The sequence below is a fragment of the Hakea prostrata genome, chromosome 10 (genome assembly GCF_041222555.1).
Source record: "Hakea prostrata isolate BN-2017 chromosome 10, UWA_Hpros_2, whole genome shotgun sequence".
Classification (NCBI taxonomy): domain Eukaryota; kingdom Viridiplantae; phylum Streptophyta; class Magnoliopsida; order Proteales; family Proteaceae; genus Hakea; species Hakea prostrata.
In genome coordinates this window covers 28,404,498-28,419,808 of record NC_142609.1, presented here as the reverse complement: position 1 = coordinate 28,419,808, position 15,311 = coordinate 28,404,498, and the positions used below count along the sequence as shown (strand labels likewise).

At 36.6% G+C, this 15,311-nt stretch overlaps 1 protein-coding gene across 1 annotated transcript in view; it reads right to left on the bottom strand.

Moving 5' to 3' along the window:
* LOC149002421 (actin-like) overlaps positions 1-8,671 on the bottom strand; it is a 29,922-nt gene extending 21,251 nt beyond the window's left edge. The window contains exon 1 of the mRNA XM_089136878.1: positions 8,440-8,671. The gene's annotated coding sequence lies outside the window, so the exon portion shown is untranslated. The remainder of the gene's footprint in view (positions 1-8,439) is intronic.
* Between the last annotated feature and the right edge of the window lie 6,640 nt (positions 8,672-15,311).

The following is a 15,311-nucleotide window of genomic DNA, read 5'->3' as shown; positions in this document are numbered from 1 at the left end:
GCCTGTGGTGGATCTGGCTGGCTGTCCTCCCCAGCCGCCGCCATATTCAAAATTCAAGTTCGAATTTGTGTAGAAACTTCACCTTAAAAAAGGAGCTTCTCTCTCCAAGACTTCCTCACGTCTCCCTTGACAGTATCGTTTTCATCCAACCTTCAACCGGCTGTCATAGAAAACCGGCCTCCAAGACTTCACAGATCAGAAATGCAAAGATCCAACTATGACTCTCTTTTTGTCTTAACTGCAAACTTGCAATTTGCAATTTGAATTCAAGGCACCAAGACAGTGCAAGATTAAAGAATTAAAAATTAAAGAAACCACTGTCCCAAAAATTTCCCCTGTTTTTGATAGAAATTGTCTAAGTTTCCAAGTTGGTTCATGAATTTCACAACCAACAAGAAGAACTTCTTCAATTTCACCATCGACTGAGGAAGGAATGCCCCAAGATACAGCAGTTGGAAATTTGTTTTGAGAACCAACAGAGAAATGATTACCAGATCTTCACTCCACCTAGATATTGATTACAAATGTTCCAAAAGGAGGGTCGCCCACCCTTAAGGTAAGAAGCAACATTCTAAGTCTGAAATGAAAGGGAATCAGGGATAAGAGAGAACGCTTCGTTTCTCTTGGGCTGCAACAATTGTGTCTAGAACAATATGAATAACAGTAAAAAGAAAATGAAGAAGAAGAATGAGGGAGCCACAGACAGAATAGCACCCAATGGGGCCAGCAAGATGAAAATAGTCAAGCGTGAAGAAAGCAGGGAAATAGCAGGGCGAAACCAAGAGGAAGCAAACTCATGAAACAAAGAGGAGCAGTTATCCATACTTCCGTCTTTGCTTCTTCTTATCTCATTCCTGAATAACCCCAACCAGTCCCGACCATATCTCTGCTTGTTTGTGTTCTCTTTCTTTGGTTTTCTCAATTTGTGTCATCTCCCTTATTTTATCTATTCTCTTTCCCTTCACTCATGTTATTCAACATTCTATCAGAAAAAGGGAAAGCAAATCTTTGCTATGGTCGATCTCTGATGTTCCTCTGCAATTTTTTTCACCTGAGATTTAAGTAATGGAAGAAGACGAGGAACGATGGAACAGATAAATGATGCTTTTTCCCCCTTTCTAAAAGGAAGAAAATGCTATTAATTGAGATTTATTGAATTAGGATTAAAATTCCAGTAAGGGTAACATTGTAAAATTTAAAAAAAAAAAAAAAAAAAAGAAGTGATTAAGGGTAATACTGTAAGCTCACAATACATTAAGAGCAATTTAGGAATTATGAATTATTTAACCATGACTTAACAGAATCTGCTAACAGATTGTACCATTGTGCCATTTAAAGAGACATTTGGGGTGTCTCTGCCAACTCGATATATTTTGGGTGCTGTGATTTTTGCTATATATTTTGGGGTGTCCCTGAAATTTCCCCTATGTTTTATTTCAGTTTTCAGAGTCTAAGTAGTTGGTCTAGGCTAGTTACTTTGTGCTTACTTTGGTTTTGTCAATTAGTTTGAAAATCCAAGTGTTAGGAGTTCTGGTTCTATCAATTAGTTAGAAGATTTAAACCCTAGGAAGGTTCTAGGTGAAGTCAAGCCAACCCACCTACAATTGGTTGAAGATCAAAGTTCAACCTTCATTCTCCATCTGAGTTATTACATCTTCAGGCTCGATAAAGGTATCTGGCAGCCTACACTCAATTCTCCTTCTCATATCACCCCCTTTTTTCAATTCTTCTTGAGTTCTTTGGAATTTTCGGAGTTCCAAAGACACCCCATGTTCAAGTCAGACTTACATCAATCTAACCATTAGATATATCCCAAACTTTAACTACATCACCCCAGTTTGACCCCATTCTAACCATCCAATTTCAAGATATAGATACGTTCTTGAATTTTTGTCCCTCAAAGCAAGAACCCTTTGATCTCCCAATTTAGCCATCGAAACTCAAGCAAACTTGGGAAATCATATCCCTACATTATTATTTGTGGTCTCTTCAAGTACCAATCCATTCCAATACCTATAGACCCCCATTTTCCATCTCAAAGAATTTATCAACCACTCCAGGGATGGGAAAAATATCCTTGATGCGATTTGATTTTAGTTATTACATCTTCAGGCTCGATAAAGGTATCTGGCAGCCTACACTCAATTCTCCTTCTCATATCACCCCCTTTTTTCAATTCTTCTTGAGTTCTTTGGAATTTTCGGAGTTCCAAAGACACCCCATGTTCAAGTCAGACTTACATCAATCTAACCATTAGATATATCCCAAACTTTAACTACATCACCCCAGTTTGACCCCATTCTAACCATCCAATTTCAAGATATAGATACGTTCTTGAATTTTTGTCCCTCAAAGCAAGAACCCTTTGATCTCCCAATTTAGCCATCGAAACTCAAGCAAACTTGGGAAATCATATCCCTACATTATTATTTGTGGTCTCTTCAAGTACCAATCCATTCCAATACCTATAGACCCCCATTTTCCATCTCAAAGAATTTATCAACCACTCCAGGGATGGGAAAAATATCCTTGATGCGATTTGATTTTAATTAATCCAACCAGGAAATTCAGAGATCTCTAACCAAATCCACCCTTACTAGCAAAATCATTACATCACATCTCATCACAAATAACCCCCACATCGCATAACCAAAATTTCAAGATACCCTTCCCTGATCCCATATAAGTCAGTTCTCTTAGATCTTGGAAGAATTGGCCCTTATTAAATTGGGGCTCATCAAGTGGTACCAAAGCATGAAAGGACCTACCTCCACGGAACATGAGAAAGAAGATGAAGAGATTGTCTTAGAGCCACCGAATCAATCAACATATGATGATTCAGTGCTGAACCTAACTGCAGATGAAGGTTCAGATGAAGAGCATTACTGGCTATTATTAGGAAGACTACCATGTTGCCCATGTCACCAGAGTCTTAGTTGCTTAAACACAGGGTGCAGAGTGAAGGAGAGAGTGCATCTTCTACACCAAGATGAGAACCAATAATAACAGCACCCAAGTAATTGTTGATAGTGGAAGCTGTGTGAGTATTGCTTCAGAGGCCTCTATAAAGAGGTTAAACTTAACAACTGACAAACATCCCAAAGCATATAAAGTCTCTCTTTTGAACAGTAATAAAATTGAGGTAACCGAATGATGCCTCGGCTCCCTTGAAATATTACTATATTCAGTAAGAGTATCCTGTGCTGATGTTGCCATGACACCCAAAAATGCACTTTTGGGAAGACCCTGGTTATATTACAATGATGTCAGTATAACATGAAGAACTAATGAGTGCCACTTTGCACAAAAGGAACAGAAACTGATACTTCAGCCCCTGAATCTGCCTGCTGAGATAAAGAAAACAACAAGCTATTTGAACCATCCAGAAGACAGAAGGGTTAGAGGAGAAGATGTTAACTTTTCCAGGTTTCAGGAAGAAGTCATTAGCACCCAGGTAGAAGTCCAAAAATAACAAAAGCAAGCAAGTCTCACTTTTACCCCAGACACAAGAGAAGTGGATCCTTCCATCGAGGCCAAGCTCATAGAGCTCAAGGAAGAGTTTCTAGCTAAAGCATGAATAAAGGAAAATTTGCAGGCAGAAGACAAGACTAAATGTGCGCAAACAAACAGTTCTGAAATAATGGAAGACAAAGAATTTCTGCCCAAGGAGCTTGGAGTAACTTCTAAGTTAAAGGCATGATGAACATCGGATGAAGAATAAAGAAATTCATCCAAAAAAAAAATATTTGGACAAAGAAGTTATGGTTTATTTGAAAGAATCTGAAGTGGGAAAAAGGGGTGGAAAAAGTAAACTTTTCCACAAAATTCCAAAGAATGGTTTGCTCGGTTCAATGGGGTGGAAAAGTCAGCAAACAAACTTCCTTAATTTAAAGAACCTTGTCTGCTGACATGGCAGGTCACTTTTTCCAACCCCACCCCCTTTTAAAGTCCCACTAAATTAGTAGGATTTTGTGGGAAAGTGAGGGTTTATAATAAAAGTTGGACCCACAATTATAATTTTTCCACAAAATCCTTTCCTTTCAATTCCTTCTCCCCGACCCCAATACATGTGGGTCCCACATGTTTATTTTTCCCACCCCTTTTGTCTAGCAAACAAAAGATGCCTAAAGTGGAAGAGATTAAAGCAAGCAAGGATGACATAGTGGAGGATAAGGAAGTAATTTAGAACACTCCCCTACAAACCATCAAAGTTCAAGATGTTGTTCTTCAAGAAATAGTATGTGCTACAAATCTTCAACATGAAGGACAGCAGGTCGGTGATGGTACTACAGAGGTTCACATGATTGAGACAGCAATATCGATGGAAGTTGTGATTAATGGAGACCCCCAAATGCATGGTGAAAAAAGGTATATCAATTTTGTCAAGCAACCACAATTCTTTGAAGAGAGAGTTTCCAGAGTTGAAGACTTCATCTCTAGTGTTATTAGAATGTAAGAGTTTTTTGTAGAATCGTGAATGCTGCTACACATATTGCTCCTCCCACAACACCACTGAATTTGAGGACAAATTTTTCAACATGGGGAGAATTGATGCAGATCCAACACCGAAATTCAAGGAAGAAAATTCGACCGAAACAGGAATTTCGACCTTGCAAAAGGCCAAAATTTCGACGTTTCGGTCGAAATTTCGATCGAAACTGAACACTTTTTCTGAAAATTGGAACTTCAATTTCGGGCCTCATATGGACTCAAAATGATTTGGATTCTTGTATACTACCTATTTCAAGCATAATAAACACAATGGAACTAGTATTTTGTAAAAAAAAAAACTATTGAAAATTTATCATTCAAGTATATACTAACAAATGACTGGTTCCGACAAATGCAAATTGTATTGCATACATGCATAGAATCAACGAACATACATGGATTGTTTGGTAGAATGGTTACATATACAACAAGTCAACAAAATAAAATGACCGACTAGATCAAGTGATGGTGTCTCAAATATATTAAGCTAAAGCCTATATATCATATATTCATAAATAAAAATACATAATTTTAGAAAATAATTATTAAAATAAAAAAATGAAAAAATGGTAGCAAATAATAAAAAGATAAGTTTAACAAAACACAATTATAGATCATAGTCCTAGGCTAAACATATATTAATTTCAAGGCAATACAAAGATCATTTAAGGCATGAACAAAACAAAAATAAAAAAAGGGGAAGTTTGGAACTGTTGGGTGTGGCTCATGCTTCATATTCTATTGTTGCTGGAGTTTCCTTTGTAGCTGTTGTGGGTTAGGAGGTGTTTGGAGGCAAAAAATGAGCAAAAGTGGTGTTTGAAGGCAAAGGAGTAGTGAAAATTAGGTGAAAATGGGATAGAAACCAACAAAAGCTAAGGAAAAACAAGTTGGAATGCTGATATGTCGAAATTTTGGTCGAAATGGTTGAAATTTCGGTCGAAATGGTCGAAATTTCGGTCGATACTAAACGATATGGATACATTTCGTGCCTACTACTACATTTCGTTTCGATTTGAATTTTTGTAGGCATTTCGGTCGAAATTTCGACTATTTCGATCGAATTTTCTTCCATGCACCGAATTTGCTTAATTTACTTTGAAATCAACCAAAGGTTGATGTATACAGATGTTGGGTGTTTGATTAATAGGTTTATGCAGTCATGGGCCTACTTTATGGACCTGAAAGTTAAGTGCCAAGGCTAAGTACCAAATAAGGTTACTTTATTGGTTTAATTGGTCTAAGTAAGTAAATTTTGCACAACTTAAGTTATAGGGGCAGAATAGTATTTTCTAACGTTTTATTTTAGTTTCAAGAGGTTAAGTTAGTGTTTATTTCCTAGTTTAAATAAATTTCTAAGTCCAAATTTCAGTAGGACTACTTATATGAGGTTATAAATAGCCCCCCCCCCCCTCAATTAGATTAGAGAAAGAGAAAAAAATTGAGTAAATGAACATAAGCTTCCCTTTTAACACTTTGTGTGTGTTTACTTTGGTTCTGTCAATTAGTTTTAAGATCCAAGAAATAAGAGTTCTGGTTCAGTCAAAATGTTTCCTTCCAACATTTTTTTTTAAGCCAACGCCACTAATTTGAGATAAGGTTTACATTGTTGTTGATGTTTGGGATAAATAAAATTGAAAACACTTAAAGGCAGCAGTCAATTGGACACCTAGTTGACACCTTAATAACTATAGGGATAATTACTGTTGCCCCCTTGTACTTTAATTTTATTACTACTTTATCCCCTGTACTTTTTAAAATTACTATTCCAACCTTTAACTTTGTCTACAATTACTAATGGCCCCCCTACCGTTAAGCTCCGTTAGTTTACTAATGATGTAGCATCTATATATTTTTTCAAAATCCCAAAAATAACCCTGCAATCATCTTTTAACTTATTTGCTCTTTTTTCAAGTTATAATACTACCCTTAATAGGAAAAAATTAACTTTAATTTCACTTTTCTTTTTTAAAAAGAAACCACCGAATAAAGGAAAGATGTGATTTTTTTTTTCTCTAAAAAGAAATCACCAAATAAAGGAAATATGTAATTAAATAAAACTTAAAATAGAAACTAAAATATTAAGAAATATCAAATTTAATTCAAAGCTGAAAATTGAAAATCACCTAATATATGTTGACCATTATGTATGTTACCAAATTTTCTATCAATTAGATCTTATATGCTAATTTGTTTGTAAAACTTCCATCATGGTGATTACGAAAAATTTAAGTGGAATGTAAAAGTTTCAACAATCATAAGTATGTGGTCCCACCAAATCCAAAACTAATTCTAAAATATAAGATTTTAAGGATATAATTGACATGCAATATAGTTTCTATAAATGAGGGTAATGCCATATTTTTTACTTCTTAATTTTAAGGGCAAAATAGACATTTCATAGTTGATGTTAACAGCCACATAACACCGTTAGAAGTGAGGGGGGCAATAGTAATTTCACAAAGAAGGGGTTTGATTAGTAATAAAACCAAAGTATAAGGGGGCAATAGTAATTATCCCATAACTATATTGATGAAACAGTTCTAGTAGAATAGACAAAAGCATATATTAACCCAAGGTTAAGAGTTTTGGAGATTGACCATGGGCATCAAAAGGTTTTTTTTTTTTTTTTTTTTTTTTGGGTTGATCCATCAAAAGGTTTTAGGATAAGTAAAACAGAGACATAGTATACGGTATAACTTAGGTTAACACTAGGATAGATAATGAAGTAGACAAAAATGACAAGGAAGACTCTACAGATTAACTATTTTACACATCTTAGCTTAATCATGGATAAAGAAGTTGGTATAGAGAATGATTTTTCACACAGAATCCAGATAGGATGTAAGTGCAGAGGCGTGATTACAGTGTTTTGTGATCACCATACTTTTTCCAAGCTTAAAGTTTGTAGGATAGCCATACAACCAGCAATGACGTATAGTACAGAATAGTGGATGGTTGTTCTACCCAAAAAAAGAAAAGTGGACGGTAAATATAGATAAACCCAGTAGTGAGGAAAAATAAGCATAACTTAGGCCTTTGCGTTAAGTACGACATCAAGGTGAAGCTGATTAAAGGGGAAGGATCTATACTATTAAGTTGGAATATGCCTTTCCTTGTTTTGCTGCTTGAATTTGTCACGCAAAAATAACACAGCCTCATAGAACACCTTCAAACTCTTCAATTAATTTTGCCAATTTAGAAAAACAGCAGGTGGCAAAAAGACTGGATCTGTGTCCGAGGCTGAGGGAAACAGGAATGCTGTACTTACCCTGACTCTTCATTTTTTTAAATGCTTTTTTCCCTTACTGATGGCTTACCATCTCTTTGCCAGGAAAATAATAGCTACTTAATATCTTTGAATACCATAATCTTTCTATTTCCACCTCGAGGCCTTAAAGAAGCGTTTAACACCAGTGGCAATGGTGAAAACCAAATTATCTAATAATCATTCCGAGGCCTCCTATATTCGAACCAAAATCATGAATCCCGCAATCATAAACCCCAAATAAAAAGCCTGTCCCGTGCCCCATGCCTTTGATAAAACAAAAAATTTCCATGACTCGTATAACCGTATTCTCAAATCAGTTGCATCGGATAAAAGCATCAAGAAACCCGGAATCCCATTCTAACTCTCCGTTCCTACAGACTAGAAATGAGAAACCTGCAAATTTAACAAAAAAACCTTCGGACAATGCATTATCGTCTGCTAAGATCGCAACAATTTCCGCTAGCACCACAGACCGAATCTTGAAAACCAAACAACGCATTCAACATCCAAACGCCATACAACTCCTCCCCGAAAACAAAATCCTAATATCTCAAACGCTACAGATTTAAATCAGAAAAATAAAACAATACATCACGCCATTCATTCACCAAACCAACAAAGCAGGAAAACAAAACAGTCGATTTAATTTCAAAAAACTAAAGAGAGATACTGATACTTACAAAAGATTCGATTCACAGGATTATTCGTTCGTGGATATCAATGAGGAGAAGAAAGCGATTTACGCAGAGATCACGCAGGCGCTCGAATAAAAAGTGGATAAGATTCGATTGATATGATTGTTCTTTCGTGGATTTAAATGAGGAGGAGACGATTTCCACAGATCAAGCAGGCGCTCGAATAAAAAATAGATGGGAAGATTGAGGATTTGGCGCTTATGTCATTTTTATTGAATTTTTTTGCTATTTTATTCTTTTTATCATTTATCATTTTCTTCTGGGCGTGATGCGTGGTTTAGGTTTGATTAACTTAGTTTTGAAGTCCGCCAATCACTTAAAATAGGGACCTACAAGCAAAAGTCGTTAAAATCCCGCGAATTTTGATATCCGCTGGATGAATCGTGGTTTATATTTTTCTTTTTCTGGAATTTGAATATAGTTTTACATCTTAGGAGTTAGGGACTGTTACTTATGTTTACCAGAAGGGGACTAATAATAAATGGGGAGCAATGGACCCGTTAACTCCTTGAATAATAGCACATTTCCATCACTCCCTTATACTTTTTATGCCAAAGTTATGGTTCATATCTCTTGTTTTAGGTTAGTTTTTCCATTCCTATGCATTTTCATTGTTTTAATTTTTCCATTCCTATGCATTTTCATTGTTTTAATTTTTCCATTCCTATACATTTTCATTGTTTTCTGGATGTGGAAACCATACATGCTTACATAGGAAAAAAAATATATCATCTGTTATGCACAGCAATGCACATATATATACCAAATGGGTGGTTGAGAACGCAACCACAATAATTTTGAGAAAAAAAATTTTAATTTAAAATTTAGCTTTTAATCTCAGCCACCTTTGGTATAAAAAGGGCATTGTTGTGCACAACAATACGATTCTCTTTTCCAAGAAAAGTCTTTATAACTAATGCGTCCAAAAACCACTTAACCTTCAAGTCCTTCCACGTTGATCTGCAAAATACAGTTAGATGCACGACCGCACAATCGGGTGGCCACCTCCAAAGGCTAAGTCAGTAATGCATCACCACAGAGCTCTAGCTAGTTGCAAGAACTTTAATTGAAAACGATAATAGATGGAAATGATTCAGATACCTCTCTTGGGTGTAAGGCTTTAGTTTATATAAGATTTACTTCCCTTCCTTGATCATTGGATTCGTTCGTGCTTCTTCTTGGTGGCCGTTCGATCCTAGGGTTTTACCCGTCTTTCTAAGATCATGGTAGTTTCCTTCTTTGGCACGATTGCCTATCCCATATCGGTGTTAGTTACTTTCTGGGACACGATCATCCATCCTGAATCTTAAGGGATCACACCTCCTACTATAACTATTCAGGTTCCTTGTTCTTCACGTTACTTTGTTAGTTCAACCGTTGAGCTAATCCCAACCAGGGTCATCGACCTGACCACGGTCGAACCTAGTTCAAGGTTAACTTTAGTATCAATAACACACACAAAAAAAAACGTAAAAGTTTTTTACTTGCGTGTAAACCATAAACTAATATTAGATTCCTTTAGTGCAATATATTACGTCTGGGTCCCAACTAGAGTAACATTGTCACCTAATGTTAAGTGTTTTAAAATTTCATACCTAGAAGGACCAAAAAACTTCCCTTACATATCTCATTTTCTTTATAATGCCAAGCTTCCTAATACCTTACCAAAACTTAACGCTTTTGGTTCTTGAACAAACCACTCCAACTCTTGAAATTATGACTATCACTCTCCTTCTCCCATTTGTAGCTCTCACCATACCACACCTCCACTCTCTCCCTCCCTTCTCACCATCTTCTTTGTTTATAAATCCCCTCTTAGGTTTCTTTTCCAAATGGGTTTCAAGGGAAGCCTAGAAGCTGACCAAATTAACTAGAATAAGAGTCTTGCAACTTCCCTATTTTAGTTTGTAGTTTCATGGCTTCATGTAGAAGTTGAATATTTTGAAGGTCACAGTCGTGAAAGGTTTTTTTCAAATCCAAAGTAAGTTTCACATCGGAGGCTAACATTAGCTTCGCTTGATTCTAAGGTGGTGGCTTCTAAGATGTACTCCTGGTGTTGTGCCTCTACAACTTGAACAGCTTCGCTTCTCTTAGATAGCAATTCGGGTGAGGAAGGAGGAGATTTCCTTAGTTCTTCCTCATCTTCGCCTTCAAGCAGGGAGCACGGGAGCTTTAGGGCTCATCGAGTTTGCATCTTTTCCCCACTTTTAACAGCAACTTCCTCATCCATGGTCCTACAAGTTCTACTGCCATTCTCAACAAGAATTGTTGAGCCTTCTCTATAGATCTCCAAATAAAAACTCCTAATGAGAGTAAACTTGCAACTTGGAGAATTAAATTAATCTACCTGACAAACTCGACTGAAAAAGTAATCAATTAATGAGTTTTGTAATTTTCTTTACTACACCTTGCTCTCTCTATAATGAATTTGTAGAGGCACAGTTGGCTAGAAGAGAAAACTCAAAATTCTAGAATCCTTTATCCCTAGTTTACTAGATGAGATCATTGAACACTGCCTTCTTCACCTACCCGGATCAGATTCTCACTCGTTCTTTTTCTTTGTCATGGAATCAAGCCATCACTGATCCACACTTATTTCTCTCAATGAAAAGCCTTTGTCTTTGTCACACCCCACCCGTCGGTCTCGGTTACACACGATAACCCGTGGGTGCGATCCGTCACAAGATCCACGGTCTTACCATCAATAATAATAAATGCAAGAAATAGATAATCAAGAGCAAAAGCAAGTTCAAATAATTAATCAAATGGATTACAGGAGTTCAAATACTCCAAAGAATGAATCAAAGAAAAGAATCAAATCAAAGTAATCAAGTTTAAAAAATTATTGAGTTCAGCGGAAGCAATCAAATAAACTAAATTAGTTTCTTTCCAGTAGCTTTCTCTAAAACCAAAGTATTATCTTCTAAAACAACAAAAAAGGGGATTCTCCAGTTCTTCTCCAAAGACTTCTCAAAATGCATGGCAATCTGTCTCCTTCTTCCATCAATGGGTGTTATAAGCGCACTCCAAGCATCCGCAGGAGGCTTTGTGGAATACATTTCCATCTCCCATTGACGCTACCACATCTTCTTCATAGATGCTGTTGCATTCGTGCGGAACTTCTCCTAATTTCGTCGCATTACCATCTGTACAATATATTATAACATACAAAGAAAGGAATGAGTTATGACGAACTCAATAAGAATAACACATCTCTCATACATATGACAACATATCAGGGTGAGCATATATGTAATGAATGATATGCAAGTATATGAATGCTACTAAGATCTAACTATGCAAGTCTCTAGACGGTTGACATGCTTTAAGATATATTACCAGCCCTCCTCTGGTTAGGTCTAGTCATTCTGATTCCTCACGGACTGATTACCTCTATTGGGATCTCGGGTAATGAGGTTCAGTCCTCGTCAATCAACCATGGTTAGGGTTTAAGTCAACACTCTTTTACCACGACCATTGGCATGAGTACTAGCGCATGTTGAGGTTTCTAATCCCATGCAAGGTCATACAGTAATATAGTACATGAAGTCTACATACTTTCCCCATGGTAACAACCAACTCAGTTCTGTATCCTTCTTTACCTAGGAATGAGAACCCTCATGGACTAGCTACCGCTGTTGGACTCCATTCCCTAACCCTATGGTCATCCACATATTGTTGGGGCGGATGCTCTCATGACCCCTCACGACTCCCGACCGCTCCTTGGATGTCCATGAGCCCAAACCCTAACATATGCAACCCTACCATTGTATGATCAATAGTGGACCATTGAATATCTGCAAGAACTGGTTACCATTGTAGGATGAAACAGAGTCACATCACTATTATCACAGGTCATTCGGCTTCAATTCCCCTACCGAAGGGTAGTAGCATGTAAGGGTACCTAGCCATCCAATCTAGACTCCCAAGGTATGTCATCTAGTAGTCATAAAAGTGTTGGGGGCATCAGTGAGCATGTGTCCCATACCACAGCCCTCTGATATCCCAAGCAATGGATACCCTTCCATCACAACTACATCACATCATCCATCATTATATCATAATCATTCAGTTTATATTACAATGTAATGCAGTATATAAAAACATCACATACATCATACAATCAATATTAATTTCATGACTTATACAACTACAACAAGTTACATGAATAATGGAGAGTGTAAGAAATGTACCATTTATCATAGAGAATGTTATTACATATAAATAAAAAAGTGTGCCCTTACTTGTAATTATGTAAAAGCTTACTAGAATGCAATAAAACTTCACCCACAACACTTCTAGCAAATTTAGAGAACACCTAAACATAAGGTTGCAAGAATATATAGAAGACATAAGTCAAATCAGAGCAAAGACAACCTTCACAGAGCTATTGTGACCCAGCCGGTCGCTTGGGGCGGTTGGTTCGGTCAAGCGACGGCCCCTATTACAGATAGTCTGCAAGTCTGAAATTTTGACTTTCGATCATCCGATTTTAATCCGATTTTGGGAAGATTTAAGTCTGAATTTCATTCTTAAGAAGCCTATAACAAAGGTACGAAACAACAACCCAAAATTCTAAAGATTCATACTTCAACTCATCTCCTTTGATTAGATCTATCCTTTATTCGAATGCAAGAATCCATTTCGGACAGGATCTTCTCAAATTCATTGATAATGAATAGAACCAATACAATTCAACCACCACCAACTAAAGGGGAATAGATCTACACCATTCCAAAAGATGAGGGAAGAGAATGGAGTGAGTGAAGATCACTTACCTCTTCAAGATTCGCAAAACAGACGAAGGATTGGTTCTACTTTGTAATCCTCGCTTCTCTCACCTTCCAGCACATGTTCTCTGCCTCCTAACCGTCCACAGCAGCAATCCCAAGTAAAATAATGAATAAAAAAGTCGGGGTTTGCTATATATATGGAACAATATATAGTATCTTACAGAAATTTGTGAAATTTTGGATTATGATTGAAGATCCATGGATTAACAAGAAATGTGGATGTGGGTTTAGAGTTTTAGCACAACGATGATAGCCTTTTATGCACAAGGAGGTCTCCTGTTCAAACATCTCTCTCCACTCCACCACCTCTCCCTTCCTCCCCTCCCATCATGTGCCTTCCCATCACGTGAGCCAGTCCTCAGTTCTTGTAACTGACCGATAGTGACCTTTGGTTACTCGAAGAAAAAAAAAGAAGAAGAAGAAGAAGAAGAAGATATGGAGTCATGGTGACCTTGGATGCATAGGATTTCCTCTTTTGTGGACCAAGAAAACTTTCTTAAGAATAGGAGCTGAGTTGCTTGTTGGCTTAGTATTTAACCAATGCATTTATGGTAAATGTCTTTATAGTATAATAGAGACAATCCTATGGAGAGTAAGTCCAAGGAGGTCTTAGATTAGAACTTCCGTCCCTCTACACCTTTTCCCTTTCTCATCCATTGTATCTATTGCCCTAGTCCCTGTGGGTAGAGGACAACCTATGGTAATTGAAGTTTTTTCTTAGACTTGAATCCCAAATTCGGGCAAGTTCAAGGGTTTCCTGATGTGGAAAAGAAACAAGAACTTATGGTAATTCAATTTTTTCTTGGACTTGAATCACAAATTCGGGCAGGTTCAAGGGTTTCCTGAAATGTGGAAAAGAAACAAGAACTTATGATAATTGAAGTATTTTCTTGGACTTGAATCACAAACTCAAGCAAATTCATGGTTTCTGATATGTGGAAAAGAAACAAGAAGTCAAGGGTTGTATATGCTAGTTCTTTTGTCAGTAAACTAAATTGATTATTGCATGCGAAGATTATCATTGAGTTTAAGTTGTGTTTTTCCCAATCTTTTTATATTAGAAAGCTATTAGTGATTCATCTTCAACCATTTATTTAATTCAAATTATTGAAAATCTTGTAATAATAAAAAAATGCTAATAACTTTATTTTAATTAAAAGAATACTTGTTAAACTAAGTGCAAACTAAATTGATTATTGCATGCGAAGATTATCATTGAGTTTAAGTTGTGTTTTTCCCAATCTTTTTATATTAGAAAGCTATTAGTGATTCATCTTCAACCATTTATTTAATTCAAATTATTGAAAATCTTGTAATAATAAAAAAATGTTAATAACTTTATTTTAATTAAAAGAATACTTGTTAAGCTAAGTGCATAAACAGGGTTAAGATATTACCCAAAAGAAAAAAATGGGGTTAAGATAACCCAAAACACAAAATTGCCATTAGGATCTTCTCAATTTCCAACGGGGATCCGGAAAGAAAAGTGATGGATTCTCCAACATCGTCGTCACTATGGCCTGGCATAGAAATCCTTAACTAAATCCGCTCAATTACTAAATCCGCTCAATTTTTAGGTTTAGGTCTAGTGAAACCTTTGTCATGATTATCCTTATTTCGTCATCCCCATATGAGATATGAATTTTTATTTGCAGCAGCAGCTGCTGAGGGTCAGGATCGTGCCATGTCATCACAATACAATCCAACGGTTGAGAATCAAACTTTTGGGGTGTACGTGTAAATAAAACTTTTTTATTTTTACATTTAAGATTTAACTTTTTATAAATTTACAAAACAAGTCCTTGATCTACCGATTCCAAACCCCCATTTCCTCCCGCGTGGATATGAGTGGTCTCGTCGTTGGTGCCGCTGCAGTTTACTAAAATTGATCATCCACAAGTAAAATAATTTTTTTTGTACCTGCTCATCTACATATCGCCATGCTTCAAGAGCCACACCACTCACACCGATCAACGTTTCCGGCGGACTAAGCTTCACCAACGACTAATGATCATTAACAAGAAATAAAAGTAACCCTAGAAAACACCAGACAATTGAGGAGAT